This window comes from Aphis gossypii, chromosome 1 (genome assembly GCF_020184175.1).
Source record: "Aphis gossypii isolate Hap1 chromosome 1, ASM2018417v2, whole genome shotgun sequence".
NCBI classification, from domain to species: domain Eukaryota; kingdom Metazoa; phylum Arthropoda; class Insecta; order Hemiptera; family Aphididae; genus Aphis; species Aphis gossypii.
In genome coordinates, this window is record NC_065530.1 from 16018751 (window position 1) to 16046309 (window position 27559).

General features: G+C 29.3%; 1 protein-coding gene across 8 annotated transcripts in view; it reads right to left on the reverse strand.

Moving 5' to 3' along the window:
* The window catches only part of LOC114123847 (ephrin type-B receptor 1-B), a 119757-nt gene extending 93837 nt beyond the window's left edge, over window positions 1-25920 (reverse strand). For all 8 annotated transcript variants that reach the window (XM_027986968.2, XM_027986967.2, XM_027986966.2 and 5 more), the window contains exon 1: window positions 25368-25920. The gene's annotated coding sequence lies outside the window, so the exon portion shown is untranslated. The remainder of the gene's footprint in view (window positions 1-25367) is intronic.
* Between the last annotated feature and the right edge of the window lie 1639 nt (window positions 25921-27559).

The window sequence follows — 27559 nt, forward strand, 5'->3', positions numbered from 1 at the left end:
TGTTTAAAAGCACGTGAAACGTGTGTGTGTATATATTATGTCAATGTGGGGGTCATTAATCAATGCGGGGGCGTCGTCTGTTGGCGAAATTGTTATTTTGAATAATGAAGTCTCTCTCGCGTGCGCCGTTCTACAGCAACATGAATATACACAGACGATTTCGAGAGTCGTCTGCCACCAAGCGAGTGATATTAACCCTTCGAACCACTGACATCACCATAGAATTGGCCTGGCACGAAGCGCAACATGTGTTCGGGGGGGGGGCGAAGGGCTTGATTGATGACCTCAACCGTCAACGACGTCGAGCTGTTGCGTTACGTCCGTTTTTCGCAACACATCATCAATACACCCTTTAACAACGGGGTTCGTCCGGTGCTTTTCTGACCTATCATCAGGCCCCGTTGACCCTTTTTTTCTTGTCTTTCGTCTATGGTAGATACGTAGGTTCCTACCGTCGTCGACCATCACGGACTGATGGATTTCCGACAAAGCTTTCTCTTAAAATATATGTTTTGCACGTTTGTATTAGATGACAGGGACAGTAAGTCTTCCCTTTTGGATATTTTTGTTACATGCAAATTAAATGGAGTTTCGAATAGATGAAATAAAATAAAATATTAATAATGTGAATAAAATTACTGTTTGAAAAAAAATTAGGAATATTATGAATTACTTTTTTACTTTTTTGACGTATGAAGAAAAGTTTTTTATTTAATAATTACAAACATTACATTTTTTTTCTAATGTCTATAGAAAGGTGGTTTTTAATATACAAAGACTTTTTAATGGATAAATTATTAACTCATATATTACATTGTTTATGTATTATATTAACGTTGGTAAACTGTAGGCGTTTAAATACTGGACATAATATATATATATATATTATCATATATGTTACAATGTACAAATAAAAATGAGTACCACCAGAACCAGACATCAATGTCGCGGCATATCGTAAATAATAAGACAAACTTCTCAGTTCGTGCTTGAAATTCACTATAAAATGCGTTAAATAAAATATCAAATTTGCATACGAAGAATGTTCAAAACTATAAACTATTTCTGGAGAACGTTTAACAACTGGTTTTAAATACGTCGTACACTCGTATATATACAGAAAATACGTATTCGAGATAAAAATAATAAACAAGCTCGTTTTAAAAGCCCACCCTTGCACTGTTACATATATGATATATATAAATATATACGCATATATATGAATACATTTTTTGTATGATTTTCACATTATACATTTCATTTTCATTTTTTTGCCACAACCTACAACAATGGGTGTAACTTTAAACAACTGTTGAATCAATTTATTGCCGAAAATACGAGATATAATTCAAAGTAATACGTTCTTTGTTCTGAAATTTTTGTAAATATATATCAAAACAGATTTACGATTGGGCAACAACTGGTAAGGTCTAAGTGTCGTGAATACCCCCACGCATCTGCTGCGAACGATAAAAGCCCAAAATTGTGAAATGCGCATACGCGATGTACGATTTTCGTTGATACGCCGAAACAAAAAAAAAAAAAAAAGAACAATATATATATTATAATTTATATAAAATTAACCGATAAAATATCGAATCCCACACCCAGCTGGATGCCATAATATACGTTTATTAATTCTTTAGGCTGTTGTTTTTTCCCCATATTTTGTGGGACGTGTTTGTTTTTTCGTGTGTCTACGATGGTATCGGATTCGTTGGTCATCGCGCGAGATGCCGCCGCCGCCGCGCTCCATCGCCATTGCCGCGTGTTCACGCGAACAACCGCGCGAGAAACCTGTTTTACGGGAGAGCCGGTATTGTGATTTATACAAGCACCGTCGTCTGAATAATGACCGGCGAGCCGGTTATGACAAGCTCCGGAAGAAAAAATAACGAATACGAGTGTCTATGTGTACATACTAATATTATATCATATATACACACATACAGACACACGGATATACACTTACGCAGTTAGTATACATATATGTGTATAAAATATAAACTATTTTTTCAATATATTTTCTTTTAATAGAGAAGGAAGAAAAAAATATTATACGGACGTAAGTATAAATGTGCTTTGGAAGAATTCAATATGATAAAAAAAAATATATATATATAATATGTATACACATAATAGATTTTGCGCACACAGACCGGTTGCTCGTGGAGAAGAGTTTCGGATTAATGATGTGGTTCGTTCACACAACAGAAAAATAATAGCTATTCCTATCATAAAAAGAAAATATAATAGATCGTCAAAAATGTTAAAATTATAGGTTAAGGAAATCCGATAATAATTTGACGATTGGGGTGGCGTTCAGGGATGAAAATAAATACTGGGTACAAAAATAAGTAATATAAACCCCTCCGCATTAATATTAAAGGATTTATTCAGTTCAATCCCATTAGATCTAAAATATTATGTAAGAAAAACAAAATCCTGAGTCAATTGTAGTCGTATAATAATATAATATAATTATTATTATCATTATTTAAATAATATTCCCAGTTGGCAAAATCGCCAAGATCTAATGTATAAGTACCAACATCAAGGTATAAAATCTGTTTAACAACAATATATCAATAATTTATGTAGGTCATTTTCATCTCATATGTAATATAGTAAATATTTTAGATCTAGTAAAACTAATTGAAAGTTAATATCCGCAGAAATTTAAAAAAATTATTACAAAGTGAAAAGTGAAAGAAACAATCATATGGGAAATTAAACCTTACACTTATGAAAAAAAACCATTATTATTTAATCATTTTTGTAATATATACATAATTATTAAATTTTATGCACACAATATTAATAAAAAAAAATTGATAAGTTAGTTAATTTTTTTTCTATTATAAATTGTTAAACTATAGTTGGAAAATAAATAAAATTATTATTATTAATATTTATACGGAGAAATGTAAAATATTTTATAAGCATTGTATATTTTACAAAATGCTATGGTTCACTAGAATAATAAACTAGGGCATATTTAATTGGCATATTTTTCTATATATAGATGATCTAGTCCTAGTGTATATAATACGTTAAAAAATAATTCATTGTTTGTTGCATCATTATTTGTATTAAAAATAAAGAGAGAAATACAAGTAAATTAAAACAATTAACGAATGGTAGTTCCATTTCCTGATTTATAAGTTATATAGTTTTGTTAAATTAAGACCACTAAGTAGACGTTTTAATTTTTAATTTAAATGTTTTGCGACGTTATGTAATGTAGATTAATATAATAAGTTATAATATACTATAATAGGTATTAGGTATACAAGCACGTCATTGTGAAATTATACTTAAAATGTTTAATAGTATTTTTACTTAATCAATGAACGCTATTTATATTATGAATAAATTGATAGATTGTTGAATATACGTTAATACCAGATAAATTTAAATAACAAGATATACCTACCTAGATAAAAAATGTCTTAATCGCATCAAATTGACTAAATATAAATAAATATGGTCAATACAACTTTAATAAATGAAATCAACGATATAAAAATGCAGCCTTGGTATAATGTAGTAAATGAAAATGATGCATCATTTATACATTAAGGAGTATAATAAATTATAAATGTTATCTATTGTTAGACTGAAAACTATCATTACAATAAGATGTCTATTATAATATAGTATATTAATATTTAACTTGTGATTGTGTACCTAACTAACATTGCCAAGGTGTACAGAAGACAAAGTAATACCTAGGTAATAAGAATAATTTTTAATCCTGAAATACTGTATGTTTAGTAGTAGACAAAAAAAAATATTAAAAAACTGTCAACTTACAAACAAAATTTATAGCTTCATAAATTATTTGAAAGATAAGTAGGTATTATTAGTATACCTGTTAGCAATGTTAGCTAAAGCTATCTGTTCTTATTTAATCCTTCACAGGGTGTTTTCATATACCAAAGGTATATTATTTAATTTATAATACTATAGATAGGCAATGAATGGATTAAAGACAAATGAAAATCTTTAGATATTGCTAATACAACTATATTTTGAAAAATAACTAATCTAACTACTCGTATACTTTAATTTCTTTCGTAACACTTGGTGTACAAGTACAACTTAATTTAATATTATAAACGTCTTATCCCATCGTCACGCTTTGTAAAATGAAAGGAAAATGCTATAAAACCTACTCATTTTTCTAAATAATTTTTGGCGCTTTCCTTGAAGGGAAGAATGGAGGTTGAGAAAGGTGCAGCCAATTTCGTTTTTCTCATTTTTCACTCGGCTCGTTCTCTTCCGCCACAGCGCAATCTCTAGCTATACCCATCCACCCTTTTTTTTTCATCATCGTCCCCCAGAGTTATCTCGTGAATACAAATGAACCGCATTACCAGCAATATTTTACCGCTCTGAGTATATATATGAAAAGGAGGAGGCAAAATGTAGAGGTAAAAATAATAGCGACATCACGAAGTTCTCGATCATTAGTCTCAATCCAACATATAGTCACCAACTAAACGCAAAAGCTTTTGAAGTACAGTTTATTGGTAAATTAACTTAACCTTTCCTCTTCTATAGCAATTCCGTTGTTGTAACACTTAATTATTTATTTACAAGATGAATAGTATTTTAATATGATTTATAAAAGATGAATAGTTTCACATTAATTAATTCACCCGGGCCCGTGTCAGATAATCCAACATGATATTAAAAGAGTGCACAGTGCACACTACTTACGAAATGACATAAATAAAACATTTCATAATAACAATTATAATTGTTATAACTAAATTGTACCTACATAAAATTATCTGAGATTATCTTGAGTTAGGTATTAAAAGATTTGAAATAAAAATTATAAAATAACAATGCAATATAATAACGTTGCTAAAAAAATTAATCTGATTATTTTAAATTATAAGTTTAACGTATCATGCTATAAACTTGGATAAAAAAAAAATCAATAGGTACTCAGTTTATTTGTATAAAAAAATTTGACTGAATTATAGTATTCTATATACATACTTAACATACTTAAAAAATAATTAATATTGTTTTCACATAAATTAAATATATCCAAAGCAACAAATTAACAAAATATATACGAATGTCATAAAAATATCATATTTTAATGTATGCTTTTTATCGGAAAATTTGCTATAACATGCAAATTTGTACATACATTACATTTTAAAATTAAGTTTAGATGAGATTTATATGAAATAAAAAAGTACATACATATATATATTATATACAATATTAGTATATTGTGTATACTCGTATACTCAAGATATTGCGTGCGTTTTACTACATACGAAACTGGTCTGATATAAACCCTGTCGTCTGTCGGTATAGCCGACGGGTATTGGGCACAGCTGCATAGGTAAAATTACAGTATAGCAGTTTTTTTCTTAAAAGAAACCAAAAAATTCAACTATGTTAAATCAAATACAATGTAATAATATTTATAAATTTAATATAAAAAATAAAGCGGTATACGCGCGTTTGTGATGTATTTAAACATGTGGTAGGGAATTATGTGCCGGTTACACGGCAGTGCACCAGAGGAATGTTTTCAAGGAAAAACACTATGTTCATCACAATTAGATGTAAACTATTTCACACAAAAGTGATAGGCATTTATAAAGTAATTAAGCAATTAAAAGCTTGTAAAAAAGTAATATTATAATGCACAAACGAAACAAAAATAAAATAGTATAGGTACCCGTTTGTTTCGATAAAAAAAAAATAACAGTGGATCTAACTCATACAGATTATTTAATGAATCATAATTTTAAAATGCATTTAAACTCGACAAAAGTTTGTATTATTGTGCTCAGTAATAAATCGTCTTGGCTCAAACTATGTATAATAAATTATAATATAATATTATATATTATATTTTTATAAATAAATAATAATAATGTAATATTAAACAATACCTTATTAACCTGCACAATATGAATACATTCACGGCAATCGACTTACCTGAAACAAAAATAATAAAATATAGTTTAAAATAAAAAATAAATTGTAGATAATAGTTAGTTATCTCTGTGGTATATTCGTATAGGCGATGGAAACAGGGCGACAATTCTTAGAAAATAAAAGGAATATGTCATAAATATAACTCTAATCTTTTTATAATCATATTCATTTCTCTTTTAGTTCCAGACAAAACGTTTTATTTTTTCATCAAACTCCACCGATGAAACCTTTTTATAAAGAACACTCGACTGACAGGTCTCGTGATATCCTAAATTATACGACGACTATACTAAATGAGCTTATATTATTGTATACAAAAATGTGCAGAGTGGAATTCCAGTCGGATATATATACATTCGTTATTCATATTATATATGTACCGCTAAATAAAAATAATAAATCGGACAACCAAATATAACAAAAATAAGTTCCCATCACGTGTGTTACAGTAAGCCTTTTGGTGCAAATTTGAGAAAATTACACAAGAACATAATGATTACATATAGCTATAACAATGAAGTATCTACCAGCACAATAATTAAAATTTATTTTTCTCATATAGGTAATATGATTATAGCCGTATATAGATATAATAATATGTATACATAATAAACTATACTGCATAACAAGTACATAGTAAATACCAATTAGGTACTATATTTTACCATTTAATCTTAAATTCAAATTAACTACTAATGAATTACCTATATTAGATACTAGAACTAATTATAACATTAACTGTTGAAATTATAATTGGTATTTTCATTCGGAAGTAAAATACTGTATAAAGTTTGAGATTTTATTATTAATAACATTTATATAACTGATATCACAAACTATTGTTAAATAACTATATTATAATATTATAATATATCTATTTTGGAAAAAATTGTTGAGATTCAGTCAACTAAACTCATTAAGCATTTAAAATTGTACGTTATAAATGATTTAAACCTATTATACACAGTACTTGACACAGCATCTGTCATCTAATTACATGACTTCTGTATGAGTGTTCAAAAATGTCATACACACAAATCTCATTTGGCCAAAACAATAGATAAAGAAATATCTCTTAAATACATATTATTTAGAAACTCGTTATTATTATAATAGGTACAGTATCACGAAGTACTAAGTAATGTTAATACATTATATTATTATGCTGTTGTATGGTTTTGGAATTATTTTAATTAAAGAAACTTTTCTCTGCTTAACTTCTATACCATTTTGTAGCTAAATAAAATATCAGTAACTTAACTCTTCTTGATATAAATGTTTAATTATATATAATACCTGTATGCAATTAATAAACATTTTTATACTAGGTACCAACAGAATCGACATCAACTGACCTACAACAACGGGGTGGTGAGCAGCCGGACAAATAAACTAACAATAGAAAAAAAAGAAAAACGACGGTATTTCAGTATTTTCTAATTTCCCTAATGGAAAACTTTCCATTTTGATAATTTTTGAAAAATTCGTCAGCCGTGAAACGAGTCTGGGTAGAAATTTAGGGCCAGGGGAGTGAATGTATATATATAATGTATTTATAATATATATATATATATATACATATAATGATAGGTCGACACTCGGTGGTGAGACTTCTACAACTAACCGATCGCAGCAATATATATATAATATGGTTTTATTCTCTTCTCTCTTCGGATCGGGTCATCATTTCGACACACACACACACAATGTTTCCGAAGTATACCGAACGGTATACGATTTATTGCCAGTCCCGAAGACTTGTGCACAGTCCGGACACGCGATGTCAATTTATTGCTCTTTATTCAAATGACGTGCACCGGTGGCTGTACAGGCGTGGGGGTGAATTTTCCTTTTTTTTGCTCCATCTCTCTCTCTCTACAACTTCTTTTACTCTTATTTTTATCTCTCTTCGGGAAAAAAATCCCCTAGTTTCAACCGCAATTTATCACAACCGAAAAGCTTCTTATCAAGGGTAAAGAAGAGTTTACGATAATTTATGGTACGACGTTTTTCTCGCTGGTACCGCCGCCACGTCGTAGTTTTGGAATGCGGGTGCAGAGCGTTGTAGCTGCTGTTCGATTGAAGGGAGGGGGGGGGGTGAAAAGAGCACACACACACACACACACACACACAGGCACTAAAGGCGACAATGGACATTTATACGCGCGGGCCACAGCTGTTAGTCCCGCCGCCTTACACATACATAATCGTGTATATATTATATTATATACATAAGGGGAAGAGGTGTCGCCGGTAATAAGAACGGCCTAAATACCAGTCATTATCCTACCCCGGAGGCGTGTGTGCATAATATACAATAATATAATATAATATTATTGTACATAAAAGACCGAACGCGATGCTTTTTGTGTGTGCCGAGTCGTATATGAGTACACGACCGTATATTTATAACAATATAATACAATAAAATATAACGTATATAATAACACGAACGTCGGTGAATTTCACGGCAATATACGACGGTGGAATCCAAATACGAGGATTAGCTGTCGACCCGGACACCTGGAAAATTACACGCGAATATCCGGCACCGGGGGTGTATTGAGACGTGCACGATTCATGTACGCGCCGATGGCCGTCGTCAATGCTGCAGGGTCCTGCTGCCGGTGCAAATTGCCGAAAATTACATTCGTCGTCTCTGGCGACTGTTATAATACTAAATTGTATTGTTATATTATATATATAATATAATATATATCATATATTATGGGCAGCACGAAACACCACCGCTGACTGGCTATAAAGGAGTTGCGGAAATGCGACGACTGTCGGTTGTTTACAATAACAAAAATGCATGAATTTCATTCCTTTCACGCCCCACGGCTATTTATACTTATAATGATATATTATAATACATTGTTACGTGTATACAAGGTACACAAGAATGAAATAAATTTGTCACATTATATATATAATATATATACACGTAAGATATACATGCAGATATTTCTATACACTATAAATACACATTAATTGATGGAACTTTTCAAAAATCCAGACATTTTCCAAGAATTTAGAACTATTACTGTACTAAAAGGAATCCAACATCGGTCGCTTATTTGAAAAGTGTAACGGTATAATATACAACGATATTTGTGATCTGTTAATGTATTTAATACATTAAAATTATTAAATAATCTTTATTAAACCTAGGGTTATATTTTATAGGTAAGTAATCGAAAAATCTTATAAGTACATAATTAAAGCAAATACCTACATGCAACAGGCATTATATATTTATATACATTTGGGATTATTGAAATATTAAACAAAGTCTATAATATGTTCGTAATTTATAATAATAATTAAATCTGCAAAATATTGTCATTATATAAAGTGTTGTAAAAATAATTCAATACATAATAAAATAAAATTAAGTATGACTAGTAGATAATACTAAGATTTCAATAAATGTACATCCTAGTTTTTTAAATATTTTGATAAATTAATTTCATTGCTAATGATTTTGTGATTTTGATTAATATGGTATAATACTTAATATACGTAGATATATATACATAGGTTTGTTTAGTATTGAACTGGTCACTATTATGTGCTATTGTGGTTCTAAACTGTAATGTGATTTTAGGTAAATGTGTGCGTTATTGAACGATTTGATTTTGGGAAAACTTGTACTAACATGAGATTATGACAATAGAATATATTAGGTAAGTATAACATTATTATAATGCGCATGCCGCATGGTGAGTATGGTATCATGCGGGTTCGTCGACCGCCATCATTACCTCAACCGTATTTCCACCAGCTCGTAGTGGAGTTATACAGTATTCAGTATAAACTCATCATCTGGTCCCCTACAATTCTTTCTTTTTTTTATCCAATAGATGTTTATTCCATTAATATAATATAATAATGCATTTTTTTTTGTATAATTTTAAATGTTTTGGAATTATTGATAGATATATATATAACATATTATGTAACTACACTAATTACTTAAAGAAAAATATTATTGTGTTGTGACAATTGAGTCAATTATGACTAAAAATACTAGATTGATTAATTGAACGCATTCAATAAGTATAGTGTACATAATAAGTACCTATAACAGTTTTTAACGCGCAAGTATTTATGTTTATACTTGTTTTACTATTTTTCTCAGATACAAACCATCATTACTTAAACTGTTAATATATTTTAATATAACTAAACTTAAACGAAAAAAAAAATCGTTTATGTTTTGAATTAAAACATTTTAAACTTGGATATTTGCCATATGATAATTATTTCTGTCACCGTACATTTATGCCATTTAAAAATATATAATGCATTTAGGGTAAAATGCAACCTGAATATCATATAATATTTAACATAATATTATGAATAGACATAATTAAATATAGTTCTGCCACGAGGGCTTTCCAGGGAACGAAGAAATGATATTGGAGTCCTTGGGCCATAGGAATGTTAAGCTCTGATGAGTTGCAAAAAAAAAAGAAATTGAAGAAAAAAATATAAAACAACTCGTTATCTGCAATCAGTACCTCGGCGGTAACCGGATACCGTGTAATTATTATTGCGTTCTGTCGCGCGCGTCAAAATACAAATCCAGATATGGATCGCGGGTGTTTTTGTTTACAACGCGCTCGAATACCACCGGCCACCGACTCACCTCTCCCTCACTCTACACATTGAGCTCTCGTGATACGCGTATATCGATCGTGATCCCAACTGCCCACCGCGATGGTAAAAGGTCCCCTATTCCAATCGATTAATGGTCCCCGATAAAGCGATCACAATCTGATGGCATATACAGTATACAAGCTGGTAAGAGGAAAAATATATCTATAATACTATTATAATACTATTCGTGTGCAATTTTTTTTTTTTATCTTCTTTCATTTATACGCTCGTTTTACTGAGTTAACGGGGTCCGTTGACACCAGATTGCAACCGGTCATTTTTTTTACTCTTAAAAATTATTCTTTTCGTGCTTTCTATGTTTTCGGGTCCGAACGACGTCAACATGGTTAAAACGCACAAATCATCGAATTATGAGTAATTTGTCAACGAGAATGCAGTAAAGGAAGGTACAAATGTACAATGCGCAATGGTTCCTGGACCCACAGGAATTTTATGCATCGTCCGCTTGCTCACACTGTTTGGTTACTGCCCCACGATTTTGTGAACCCGAGATTTGTTACTACCGAGGGACTGCAGGTGTACACAAGAGTTGTGTCAACCAAAAAAAAAATAAATAAATAAAAGGGAGAATTCAGACAAACATGTCGCTTTTGAAAATTACCCTATGGATTTCTTTGTTATCGTCAAATGACTAGGTCCTTTTACACTTTTAACGACCTCACCAAAAAAATACCATTACTTTTGATTAAAATAATAATTACTTAATTAATGAAAGATGCACTTAGATTATTTTTTTTAAAAATTCGAAATAATTTTTTTTTTAGTTACTTATAACTTATAACTTTTAATACAATACCTAGGTATATATAATATTTTAATTATACATTGGAACTTACAAAATCTTAACACATATTATACTAAAATATTATCATTTATATTTTTATTAATATGTGTTCTGGGAAAGTAATTATAATATTCAATAATTTATTTCGAGCTTTCAAAGTAGCATTATGGCTTTATAACAATAATAACACAATATTAATTTTAAGGCAATTCAAATAAGAATTATTCCCACCCACCAAACAACTTGAGCGACTTAAAAGATGATAATTATACAAGAATTAGCGAGAAAAATTATTCATTAATATAGTTAGTATAAAATTATTAAATCGTATGCGCCGAAGATGTATGTGAGTCGTGAGTGTATAAATACACTGTATATACAACATAAAATACTAAATTGTTTATTACAATTTATTACTTATATATTTTAAGAGTATTTTTTTCATATTTTAATAGTAATAATAATATATTAGTATATTATTATCATATCATTTTAAAGAATAATAAGCAAGAACTCCGACGTGTTTTTAAAAATATTATATAATATTCTTCATGTCATTATCGACCACCAAACCACCACCATTATCAAGAATATCGATGAGAACACTAGCATGTGTTATCGCACTGCTGTCGTCAACAAAAACATAATAGATAATTTTTTTTCAGACAATTTTTGATAAAGAAGGGAAAAAGTTTGTCCTAAACGTATAACTAGTCAGATCTAGGATTTATCGTATAATATGGCGTATTGTGTGAGCGTAAAAAAATAAGACGTAATAATAAAATTGTTCCGTGTGACCTCCTCATATCGTGAAAAAACCATTCAAATTCGAAATATTGCTTATAATGCATATATTATAAATAATGTACATAGTACGCACGCCGTCGACGAACGTTTAGATATGATATATTACAGAGCAGGGGAAAGGTTATATACCCACCGTCGCCAGCAGTTTGCATTCGTTCCACATCCGTCTCATCATATCTACTCTCGTGTGTTTGTTTAGTGTCAACCGTAACACAATGGCATACATTATAATTATTGTTATTACTTTTTCTACAGTTTAGAGAGCATATAATATATTATATATACGTTACACGCTACAATGCGACAGCTTTGAGACACATACAAACAGTGGTCAATAGATGACATTCGAATTGTTTCATATAAATAATCGATACCATTCGATACACACATAATGTATACGTGATCTTGCAGAGTGTGCACGTACATTGTATTGGAACGAACGCGAGTATTGTAAATTTGTAACAGAATCATGACGTTTACAGAATGTCTGAAAATAAAATCGAACATGCTGATCGCTGTTATATAAAATAAACGGATATATTAATATAAATAATACATTCCTAAAACTATTTAGATAACAAAATGTGGTAGTACCAAGTGGACTACTGTGGGAATAATGATGATTTTTGGAGTCAGATTTACGACTTCCTTACTATAGTACCTTCATGGACGTTAAAGTGTTGTTTTTATTTTATTTAATAATTTGACGTAAATGCGTAATACAGTTTTCTTTTTACATAGTTATGATTATGTATTTTATATTTTAGCAAATAGAACTAAAATAATTTTCTTTACGATCTATTGTGTAATAAATTATTTAAAACTAATACTGTGAGTACCTGCACATGCCCGGTGTATAATTATTATACAATAATACACAATTAGTACACAATAATCAAGTTTAAAACAAATCAATGTTAAAGTATTATAGGATTATGAGTATTGAGTATATATTATTATTTTATATTATATATATTTGTGTACTTTGATAAGTAATATTGCAAATAATAAAGCCCTATATTACTATTACAACCACTTTGTTTCTGTTTCACTTATACATGCTACCAAATTTAATTAAATACTACTTTTTTTGGTAAATCTATTTGGATTAACAGATAAAGTTTAAATAATTATCAAGTCATTCATATATTCAAGTAAATAAATTAAAAAAGAAACACCTGAGGATATCAGCGTACTGTTTGTTTACTGTTTCTGACCTACGTGCCATTTAGACAAAACATATTTCCAAAAAATTATTTTTGTTACGTTTTAAAGTAATCTTAAAGTAAAACCACCTATTACAACAATAATTACAAAAATGATTATAAATTTACTTATTTTATTTTATTTTTTATTGAACAAATGAATAAGTACAAACTTAAATAATAATAAAATATAAAACTGAAATGTCAAACCTTTTAAAATATTATCCTTTATAAATGTTGCAATAGGTAAATTTGCATTAAGACTAATCAATAATCATTTATAAAAATAAATATTAAGTGAATGGATTTTATCTATGTTATTTAAGTGAGGGGAAAACAAATATTAGGCGGAAACTCTCTTAACCTTACTGCGAGTATAGTAATATTGATTCGCAAGTTTACTTTTATACACATTGTAGGTATAGGTCAGAAATTAAATATTAATGGGAAAATTATTTAATCTTACAGTCGTATATATTTTTGAAATGCTTATATTATTATTATTATTATTTGTGTTTTGATTAAATAAAGAAAAATTAAAATAAATGGTGAAAATTCATAACATATAAAGATTCATAATACCTATGTATATACATTTAATAGTCAAAATTTAAGTTATTAAACCTTTTAAAAATAATAAACACAATTAAAACTGTTAGCAATTATTATGACGGATCATTCATACTTTAACATCCGTATAATGTGCATATACTGTTAATAATTTAATCAATATATCATTGAAGCTTATAATATTAATATTTGTATAATACCTATTAAATTTACATTTATATATTATAATTTATAATAGTATACTCAATATACTATAATATAAGTTCGATATATATAATTAATATTGGTGTTAATATTATATATAAATAAATAGAGGAATCTATACATGTTTAGTAATTTTATTTTAAGTACAATATGTTCAACTATATTTTTTATGGCTTCAAAAATATATCATCCTAAGAAATGGACTTCATTTTCATTTGTTTTTCAATTGAATAAATATTATTGAAGAAAGGCCTATACCTAAGTCACATAAATTATTGTATTAGGAATATTAAACGTTCAAAACTTCACGATCGAACACGAGTAACAAATTGCATATACCTAATGCATTTTGTAATAGGTGCATATCAAATATCATATTTACTAAATTATTTTTAAATTGAAAAAACCAACAACTGAAATGATTTAGGTACATGAATTTTAATTTTATTGTTTATCGCAGAAGACATGCAAAAAAGGAATTAGAGAATTAATTTTTCATGAGTACGTTAATACGTGTAAACTTTTTAACCTAATTTAATACTTCACAGCCTCAAATATTAATTTTTATTTTACGTTCACTTGATATTTCATTAGATTACTTTACACATTTTTTTTAAAAAATATTACACAGGTAGTCAGGGATAATAGATACCAGATACGTGTATAAATATATACGGAAGTTCCCGCAATAAGAGGTCAAAAGAATCGATTTTTTTGTTTCTATTGTAAAAGAGAGAGAAAGTCACTTTTACTGAGGTTACCAAAATTAATTAGTAGTTTATACTCAAAAATATAATTTAGAGACTTTTTATAAATACAGTTTTTGACAATTGTTTAAAAATACCACATACTCGAATACATACAAAATTATGATTAGGTGGATACATTTTGAAAATATGGGTTAAGATAACATAATCGAAAAGTATCTTTGAGAATTATGGAATTTAATGATAATCACAAAAGAAAATATATAAAATCATCAGGTGGGCGTATATTATGTCGAAGCAGATTATAAAAAAAACGCAAGCTCGTGAGCGTTTCTTTTTTGTTACCCTCTCCTTCCTGCATCCAAGCTGACCCATTTGTATATAATTTTAAGTACCCAGAAGAGTTAATCTGGCGTAGGAAGCGATTTTTTCTTTCTTATTCATCTTTTATTGTAATTTGTCAAAGTCACTGGCGATAATGTTATTCTTTGCAGTCATGTTACAGCGATAGACGTGGACAAGATAAAGGAAACACCGACCATTACATTATTGTATATACAGGAATAAAAAATAACCAACCGGTCTTTAGTGTAGGTATTATGCATATTTTTGTATGACACGTTGTAGCTGGAAATGTATCAGTATAAGTTATAAGTTATAACTTATAAGTTATAAATGTATAACATAACATTATATTGATATATAAACAAAAATCACTTTACATATTTCCGGCTAATTTAGATATAACATCAGACACATAATTTATGATTTTAACCCTTATTTACTATTTGTATTACCAATGATTTAAATTAATATTTATTTAAGCTATTATTTCTTATAGATAAACTAAAAATATAAAATATAGCTTATCAATTTTAAAGCAAAATACTAACTTCTAATTAAAAATGTATAACTTACAGAATTTAAACAATTTAATATGAAGTCAAAACAACATAAGCACTATTAAAATAATAAATATTAAAGAACAACTTTATTAAATTACTCAGTTATTAAACATAAGTTGTATTTACAAATGATAAATTAATATTAAGTATTTAACTAACAAAATTATCAATAGTTTAGATTTAAGACCTACGAAAATAACTGTATAAAATATATTTATTATTCAAAGTGCCTTACGTAAAATTGATTACCTTGTAATACAATTTACTAACGAGGATCGTGGTTAATTTGTTATTATATTTTTCTGTGAAAATAATTGCACAAATACATTGTTACAAACACAATATATGATAAATGATGATGTAGGTACGTCATGAGTCAACGGAAGGTTTTTTCACTTATATTGTCAGAAACTACATTTTTGTATTATCATATTTCACACTACGTTTATTTAATAATTTAAAAGCATTATATCTGATATCTAATAAATGAGTTTTACATTATTTGAGGAGATTAAAAATTCTATTTTGTTTCTAAGTTGTTTCGTAAATAACACTGTGACATAAAACAAGAACAATTTTAAAAATGACGGGTAAGAAGAGAAAAACAAGTGTGGACGAAAAAAACCAACATCGATTAGTCTATACAAACAAGCCCAAGTGTTAATCCAGACAACCATCCACAAGTCCGTGACGTTTTGCAGATCCCTAAATTCTCATGAAAAAAAATGTCAAAAACCCAATTACCTACGTATCCCTACGGCCATTTTCTACTTTCTCTATTTTTTTATTGTCATTATTTTTATCATCGAATCCCCCGGGCAGTAACCGGTCTCCAAATTAAACACCTAAAATTCATCGGTGGCATAAATAAGGATAATTAATTACAGAGGCTATCCCCTTCCATCTATACCTACCCTTGCAATAGCAGTGTGTTACATTCGTTGGGAAAACGATATTAAGCCCGGCAGCTACGACCGGGTAAGGGTATATGGCTACGGACGGCCACGTTGGTGGGAGTGGAGGAAAGAGATGCGATTTATAACACTGTTAACTCGCTACAGTGGACCCTTACCCTGTTTTTGCGTACACTGTATTTTATACCGTCTTTGGGTTTTTATTGGTCCGGGTAAACGAGGGGAGAGGATAATCCAGGATTCCCAAAAGCCGATTTCCCTTGGCTCTTCTAACCTATACGTGAGAGAAAAGAGAGAAACGATGCTTGTTTTTACTTTTTTTTTTAATATTTCAACTTTTAGATGGTTTTACTTTTGGTCAAACGTGAATTATAGGACAATTTATTTTCGAATTCCTATTTTCAGTTTTGTATTGTTTAAGTTGTATTTAGTACTATATAGAATTAATAAAATGTTATTCACATATTACTATCTATACACCGTGAAGAAATTATATTACAGCGCTGCTTCGATTACCTACTGTCATAGTTTTATTACAAAAGATCGTGACTTAGTTATTGTATAATTGTACAACTATTATATTATTAGGCTTTATGAATAGGATATCTATTTAACTTTCTTCTCATTAAACATTCATATAAAAGTATCTCAATCGATTTAAATGTAAAGTTGATCGTTCTTTTGAAAAGACTAATCATCATTTTATTACCTACGTTCTAATAAGAATATTATCAATTATCTGAACTCAATATGTTTTGAGATTGCATAACTAATACCTACAAGTAGTACAGTATTCCCGAGCACTCTTACTTCATAGCTAACAGATAATTATCTATATATATATATATACAATATATTAACTACAACTATATCAATCATTAATAGAAAATGACTTACTTTTTAGTATAAAAATTAAATACAAAATTAACAGATAATTATACAACTATCATATTATAAGTAATAATTAATAAAGAAATTATTTAAACGAAAAGACACATCATTTTTAAACTTCAACCCATGTTTTAATAGGCAATACAATTATACTTAGTTTTCCAAATTAATAGAAATTTTTTAAGCAATAAAAATAAATTAAAACTTTAAGTACAAGATAAGATATATTGATAATATTCTATATTAATAATTTACTACAAAATATAATATTGAGCTTAATAATTTGAATCAAAAATTTATGAGGAGTTGAACAACAATTGTGTTAGGTACTGCTGTTCCAGTTTTACTATACTATGTGCAATTGTGCGGGTTGAAATTGAATTTTGGAACACAAAGAAATTTTGTACTCCCAACACCCGATTTACACCCTCAAGCAATATCCCCCGAATATTTAATAAATTAACCAATTGTCCGTTTCGCGGTTCGTTTGCCACAGGGGTGGAGGTGATTGCGGTTATATACTATTGGCAGTAGTGACAAAAATGTATTCAATTTATCTTTTAACTCTCCATAATTTTTTATTAACATTTATTTACGTATTATTTTTCTACATTATCCGGTAATAGAATATCTCTGCAAACCCGTCATATCAGGTTACCTCCTCATTGCTTAGCATGCGATACGTGCACGTCCAAAAACTTGTCTAGCCTTTTTTTTTTTTACAAAAATACATACAAGCACCACACATACATACACACTCACTCCCATGGTACGCCATTGTTTTTGAACGGGTTGACGACGTAAAAGAAAAAAGAAAACGCGTACAGAGAATATGGCTGCCGGCGAATTGCCTGCCAATTATATTATGTCGTGGCTGGTAGGGGTGGGCAGCAATTTCGTCTGCAGCCGATAATTTTCTACTAGACGCATTCTATTGTGTAATTAGAGGGAAGAAAAGTATATAATAAATATATATAATATATACATTATTTATAGGGTCTTATTCTTTAACATTCAATGAAAGGGAGAGAATTTTGCTAAACATATATATATTATATATTGTCCGTATATTTAATAATACATGCTTAGAAAGAACAAGAAAGAATAGAAATAAATGTTTAAAGTTGTATATGTTATTAAATGATCAATATATCTGGCAATATTATTGTCGATATTTTCAAATTCCCAATATAAATATGATTAATAGATAACCCACCTGTTAGGTTAGAAGGATACCTACACGGCTACACGTGTATAATAATATCGATGTATATCAACTCGATGATTATACCGTGGGTCGTGCGTGCGCCTTATATGTGCATCGATTTCGACATGCTGTAATAGCAATTAGCCTGTAATGTTTAGCCAATTATAGTAATTATTCTATGAATTATTATGGTTGGTTTCTCAAATATATTATTGTAATACTGTGCTTGAGATAAAAATATTTCTTTCTCCCCACAGGATATCTCATCCCCATTTTTATTTTTAAATATTATAATGAAACATAAACGCCGGGCGGTATATAACAAAGCCTGTCAATCTAATAGACCATTATTTTCTTAGAAGTTCGTTTTTTTGTAAATGTGTGTAGTTTGTCGATGAAAACTGTAAAATACTAGAAATAAATAATACAGGTAAAAATAAAACATTTAAGGCAATCGTGAGCATAAACTAAGTTCATATTGTAGATTTATATAATATAATATAGTCAAGTAAGAAACAGCAAGGATTGTCATTGTGATTTATTCTATTGTATAAAAATTTATTCTTAAACAAGGGATGGAATTGCCATCAAATTTAGAGATTTTTTTATAGTTTATACTAAAAAAAAATAATTTTATTTTCATTAAATTCAGCAAAAACAGAAGAGGAGCCTACAGCCGTTATCAACTGTATAACTTATTATGTGAGATCCCCACTAACAGTAGCGTAAAAACCTGCCCGCGTTCTACTTTTCCGCCCATAATTATAACCAAGAGCTTAAACCAAAATTCCTAACTGTATTTACACAGCGCAATTATATTATTTGTAGCACAACACGCACCCATCACACAGTAGTAATGTAAGCTCGACTTATCTATTTATTTTTGGTTCAAAAAGAATAATATTTAAGAACGGAAAATAAAAAAGTTCACATACAACTGATAAACCCCAACGTGACGTCAGCGACTTGTACTTCCCGTTTTTTTCCCGGATCATCCTCGGATCATTAATAAATGGAAAAATACATATAGACGGTCATTAATCTTCAACTGAGCAATATGTATATGTACATGTAAGTTGTACAAAGTTCTACTCTCCTGCTATCTTGCAGCACTCTTACGATTTCAAAAAACAAAAATACTGTAGAACCTCATTAGTTCAGACTTCACTTAATCCGGACAGCCGTTTATAATACGTAAATTACGCTAGTTTACCTATGTCGTTGATTAAAATAAACAAGAAAATGAGGTATTCAAGTATCCAAATAAATAATTTTTAGGTTAATTAATATTGTAAGACATACATATGTATTTATATTCAGTTTGAAACTTGTATAATAAAATATCCAATAAATTTTTTTTTAAATTTATAATTTACGATTTTTGATTATTTTGTTTAATTCGGACAACCTAGAGCCCCAAATAGTCCAGATTAATGGGGTTCTACTGTAAATAATATGTATTATATTTTACATCGCAAATCGATTGTCTAACTACATTAACAATTATTTATTAACTATTTAATGTTTTCAGCAAGCAATACTAATCGTTATACCAAATAAAACCCACCAAAAATTTAATTCATGTACAAAGCCACATAATATATTTTTCTTACACGTGCAAAATGCAATAACGATCGACTTAGTCATTCATTAAAATACAGTAAAAATACATTTATAACAAAATGAAACGTATTGTTAAATAATGTTTGCCTTTCCCACACTAACTCGGTTGTCATTGAAACCTATATGTTCTTCCTTCTCAGTATAATTGCACACAAACCCTATAGGGGACAAAAGCGGAGATTCGCAGGTTTTTAATACAAATAACATAATCCGAAATACATCACATCATATATTATTCAACACAATGTTAATAATATTTAGATGTCTATTCTCTAAACTAAATTTAATAATGATAAAGTAGGTATGTATGTGAAAATATCAATAAGCTACAATGCAAATGCACGATTAATCCAAATTGATTTATATTCTCGTTGTAGCGTATCACATGATTTAAAAAAGTTCATAAAAAAATAACTAGATGCTCAATAAAAAAATTAAATAAAAGCAATTTCTGATTCCGAATATTATTACAAGAAAAAAATTACTGTTCATTACGAGTTGTTTAAAACGTTTATCACGATAACCAGTTCTATAGTCTTTCTTATTCTACTCTAGACAACTAAGAAATATAATTAAGAACAATTTTATTGATCGTTACACTTAAAAATAAAATGCTTACCATATATTTGTCCCACACAAAACATTATTCTTGTCCATCGGACCGTCCTTATGTTTCAGTATACCCCAAGAAAATCGGAAAAACTAAATAATTACATACAGGATACACACTCGGGGTGCAGGTGTTTTGCCTGCAGGACTGATGAACCACGACCGTGCATGTGACAGATTCTTCAGTACACCGACTACGATAGTAATAGAACAATGCGTCGGTGGCGGACATATTTTTGTGACCGAAAACTTGTAATTTGTATACCATTGTTATCCACGTCGGATGATGATGACGAGGTTTTTTACGCACAATTCTTTCTCACAACTGAAGACAGCGACGATAGAATATACACCCATGCGTGTCATAATAGTATTTTCCAGAAGCGTTTACCCTTAAACCCCTTTCTATTTAATTTTACTGTTTATCGGTAATTTTGACGACGGATATGTATGTCTGTGATCAATGGAGACGAACAACACAATTTATTGTTATTATTGTGGGTCATATTTATCGATTGAATGTAGTAACGGTGGGACTGGAAATATATATATATACATATATTATGTATTTATATATTTTATAGTTTTTTAAAAGGAATACTTGTAGTTGTTTAGTTTTAGTTTTACTCAAATATGCATGATTTCTTTTCTGCAAGACTGATAATCATAAATTGTTCATGAGCCGTCCACCATGGCGTCGTATCTTTACATAATATTTTTTTAAACAACTTTTGTATAAGTCTAAAAAAATTAGCATAAAATTACTCAAAAAAAAAAAAAAAAACTACTTATATATGTTTATATAATGTTTAGGTATAATATATGAATTAAGTTCAATTGCAAAATATAATTTATTTTATTACAATACGATGATAAATACCTAATAACTGTTTACTTTTTATAATTTATTGTGATTTTCGGATTAAAAATATAAAAATTGATAATAGATGATTTTTTAAATGACGCACAATAATGATAATCTAATACTGGTGTCAATAATATTGCCAAAAATAAAATGTGTGTAAACATTCTTAACGTGGATACTGAACAAAATATATGTAAAAATACAATTTACTTTCTATTAATCATTTCAAAAATCTACTAAAAGGCAAAAATCAAAATTAATTTAGATTATAATGACTCTTCATTACTTCATTACTAAGTACCGTTGAAAATTACAGTAGACAAATAACTTTAATTTTACACTTGGTACAGACGTCCGATCAACAAAAACATCTATAGGTAATAAGTGGGGTAATAAGTTAAAAACGCGTTATAACTTATAACAAACAGAAAAAATTCTACATTTTATGAAATCTACTGTCAATTCAAAATCACTACATAATAATCTAGAATAAACGCTTCAACATTCAAAATAAAAATTCTAATAAATATTTGATTTCTAAAAGAACATTGTCTACCGAATATAGAATCATAACGTTGATATAAATTAGATGACTGTCATTCAACCGATCATGTAATCTGTCTTGTATAAATATTGAATATTATTATTTATTCCATTTCGTAGATATTTTTTCATATGATTTAAATACAAAAAATGTTGACACAAACGACAAACCTATCAAAACAACGATTCATCAACAATCCTTCGAATAAAACAGGATTAGGTAGGTATATAGTTTTATATTTTTAAACAAATAAACCATACTATGCATTATGTTTAAACGATTATTAGTTAGATAATTATTTCTTATTGCAAGGGAGTGTTATAAATACTATTATAAGTAATATATTTTTTTTCACTGCAAGGGCGAAGTAGAAAAGTAACCGAGTTACAAGGGTAATGATATCCGATATACGAAAATATGCGGATTCCGAATGACTTTCGTCTGGTCCTATGTGTATTATTTCGAGGAACAGACTTACGAGGGTGCTGTTTATTGCATTCCATGGTAGTGGCGACGACCGACCGACCTGAGCCCGCGGCGACCAATCGTAAATGTAAAAAAAAGGAGATACAAACATACATCGAGAAATATAATAATAAAATTATAAATACCTATTTATATAATGGACGGTTTACCGTTTACCGGCGCTCGACATGTATTATATAATAATAATTGAGGGTAAAGTGCGCGGCGGCGGCGTTGAGTCCGACGGTTTCTGTCCGTGGTGGTGGGGCCGATAATATTTCATGTCAGAGGCATACCGTCACTGACACACCGTATTATTTTGTCGTGCTCAAACTGTTTTTTATCTTCATTTTTTTTCTCATACGTACATAATAATACCTTATATTATTATAATGTTAATACAAATTTTTAAAACTGACGCATTCAAATAGAATATTGTCGGATGACCTCCATGTGAATCGTATAGTTTATTGTACTTACAATGTTTGTATGCAATTCTAATTTTTACAACTAGCCATAGAGTACACCTATTAGCCTCCAGGCTAAACGGCAGCAAAATAAAATAATTCCATTTTTAAAATATTTATACATAATATAATATATGTAGTAGGTTAATAGTTACATGCATAATAAAATATATTTTCCCAAAAAGTAGACAATAATATAATACCTATATAGATTTCGTAAGATACAACTATCTTTATATGGTTTAATAAGGTACCTAATTAGTTCAAATTCTTAATTTTAATGTTTACATCAAACATTTATGATAAAATAATGGTAAAAGATTTAACTCAACCCCTATTTTAAAATAAAGATAGATACACTATTGAACAGGTTAACACTGTTAAAAATATAAAGAAAAAATTTATAATTTTATTTAGGTAGATACCTATAACATAATCAATATATTATAAATTATAATGTGACTTAATTAATAATAGACAATCAGAATAGGTAACTAAAGACATTTTATAATTATCGCAAATTTCTATTTTTTGTTCGATTATTAATGTGTATAATTATTATTAAATTAACATCCTAGACGATAATAAACTTAAGCATTAAGTATTAGGTTGTCAATGGTATGATAGATAGGTACTTCAATAATTATCAACATTTTAGGAAAATTCATCAAATTTATTTGCAATATCTTAACACCTTAGTATACTACATATTTATGTAATATGTAGTATTTGAAAAATTCCAAATATTTCCTTCGCCTTTATTGTGGCGCGTTAGAACCAACACAAAAACCGAGGCACTGAACTTTAGGTGTATGTAATTTCATGACAAGATGTGAATTTCACTTAATGAAAAATCAGTAAACCTTGGGTACTATTACAAGAAACTACTGAAAAATGTGGTTCCCGAGAAAGAGAAATTATTTCAAATACGCGAGTAAATAAGTTTCCAGTAGAGCACGCACATACACAACTTTGGGGGCAAAAGAATGTTTTGTAAAGTCGATATTCGTTTAAACAGTTCTAAAAAGACATATTTTTAGGTACAAATAAATTAATAATAAAATTGAATTAGTCAAAAGACTAACAATCTTTCCTTCTCATTTGATGTTAATATATCATAGATGTACCTACAATAATTATTTAAGTAACTATCTACCGAAAAAACATACTTAATCATATACAGATCGTAACTCTATTTTAATATACAAATAGATAACTATATTATAAATATTAGACATCAGTAAGTATTTTTAATTTTATTAATGACGAGATTGTCTCTTGTCGGAGAACAGCAAAAAAAAATCATCTAAGCGTGTTTTCAAGTGGGCCTACCCAGAAAAGCTCAATGAGTAGTTGCGTCGTCGAGTGCATGTCTGTGGGGAAAATTTCGAAATCGTTCAGAGTGGGCGGCAGAGCCGAAGAGACTCTGTGCTTTCACCGCCACCACCGTCTACACGTCTACGCTACGTAAAAGCTGATTAGTGGGAATCGCAGCGATAAAAAAACAGTGCATTATTATTTATCAAACGACAACCGAAAACGCATCAATAAATCCTGGTTATGTTAACGTAAAGATTTATACGCAAGATTTATAAGTTTATAACCGTAATGTAATAGAATAGAATTAGCGACGTACTAGGAACGATTATTTGAAAAATTCAAATGCTACTTGTATGAGCAAATATTTTTTCAAACACCTTTGAACACTGGCTCTTTTTTGAAGAGTGGCAAAAATGCCGACAAAGACTAAAGAGTACACAAGTATGGTAAAGGGTCAAAAGCCGCGAGGATTTGTCTACGGCAGCGGTAGGTAGCACGTGTCGTTGCGGCAGAGGTTTGTCTCACGTTAGTGCAGGTATAATATACGTAATATTGTGTACAAATGTATAATATTTTATATTTACTCTAATCGCGTTATATTTTGGGGAAAAAACTTACCTCTAAATTTGCTAGTCGTTTGTTATTCAGCAAACGGCTACTTCTATATTTCTGTTGCTGTTGATTAGCGTAAAACCAGCAATAACAACGATAATTAATTATAATAAAATACTAATTTGCAACCAAGTCCGATGACTTTTAACTACTCAGCCTGCGATGAAAAATCGGTTTAAAATATTATTTTTCCGCGATTCGTATGGTTCGCGTTTTCAGAAAATCTATTTAATATATATGTATATATAAAAACAATAAAAACAATAACAATTATTAATCGAAAATGTGTACACACTAGTCGTGTGTTATTTATATATTTTTAATACAAACACATATGAACACTAGATCTGATTTTTTTAGCGGAAAATCGATACAATTGAGGTAGAAAAAAACGGCGGTTTAAATAATAATGATCAATGAAAATATTAAACACAATATTATTATTAAATACACGGCACAGCACGGCACGGTGTTGACGACGTCGGCGGAGTTTCGATAAAACGAACAACAACGACGGTACGAACGTGACGGCACACCAAACTGAACTGGCGAGTGGCGAGGTGCCGGCGATTGTCGGACGGGCTCCGACGAGACGACCGCGACGGCAACGCAAAATAACCGCTAACTGATCGACGGGTCACCACCACCACTGCGGTATACTTGTCGCAGGTTTACCACTACCGGGGTAATGCGTCTATTACTACAATTCGCGATTCAAAGAATACCTATATAATAATATTATAAAATTAATACCGATTTCCAGGTATCAGTTAATCTTACCACCATTATTACACGACATAATATACTGAGCGCGCGTTTTCATGTTTGTATTAGTCTTCATACCTATTTATACTTTACTTACTTTATTCAACGCATTTATACCGATTTTCCGATTTCTAACTCGTTACTCGGAATTCTGTATCGCGTGTAAAATCATAATTTCATACTATCATAATATTATTCGGCATAAAAGTAGGTGCCTCTTATAAAATAGTCCTATCTGACTGATAACCTCATAATATAAACGTACGTATCCAGTATAATATATAAAAAAAAAAAATACTTATTATAACTTTAAATACTTCGATACCTTGTTACCTAATTAGATAGAATTGATTGGTATTGTTGAATGTGTATAGATTTGAGCGATTTAACCACAGAATAGATGAATTTATCTACTCTGTGATTTAACTATTTATATATTTATTATTTTATTAATATTATTATTGTGTATATTATCAATATTGTTATTTCGTGACATTCACGAAATTATAGTTCAAGGTTGTCCACACTGATAATGACCAATCTGGAAATTTGCTGTAATCTGTATCATATTATTATACCTTATAACTAATGAGTGTAATGTATATTGTAGTGTTAAACTTAAAATAATATACAATATTACAAATCGAATAAAATATGTTGCCGACGAACAATATTCATTTATACATCGTATTTTCTCTTCGTTTGACACTAAAATATAAAACACACAGGCTTATAAACGTTTTTTTTTTTTATAAAATTACGCAATTAACTTGCGTAACTGTGTGAGATATGTGGTCTTCGTGTTTTAATACAATATATACACGACAAAGTTATTAATATATTATACCCAAAACTTTCGTAGTACTGATTCGAAACTGTTGAACCGTACTTTTTAATCGCATATGTACCTGCGTTTATTCGTTTAGCATAATTCGTATTTGTTTCCCGAAAGCCGATTACCCGTAAAATAAAATTATAAACATTAGTGGTGTTTCATTTTGTCTCTTTCGACATGACAACATATACAACAATAATATCGATTTGTATAATATATCGTTTTAATTTGCAAAAGAGCAGTCTGACCGACAAAGTTCATTTAATTATTGTCTAACAAGCTTTGACAGATGCAATAGCTATCAATAAAATAATATGTGTCCAAGTGTCTAACTCTCACAATAGTTTGTTGCGAAATAAAAAAAAAGCCTGTTCGTTTGGAAGAGGTGTCGCGTCGTATCAAGTGTGATTATTGTCTCCATACAGTTAACAATTTGTTGTAAAAAAAAAAATCATCTTTACGGATAGTGACACGGCTTAAGTTGTCTATATGTCAGGTAAGTGCAAAACTGTTTCCAAATAATTTTAAACACATTTTATGTTATACTTATTATTTAGGTACCTATTTAAACCTCTAGCTGATTATCTATTGTTTTTAA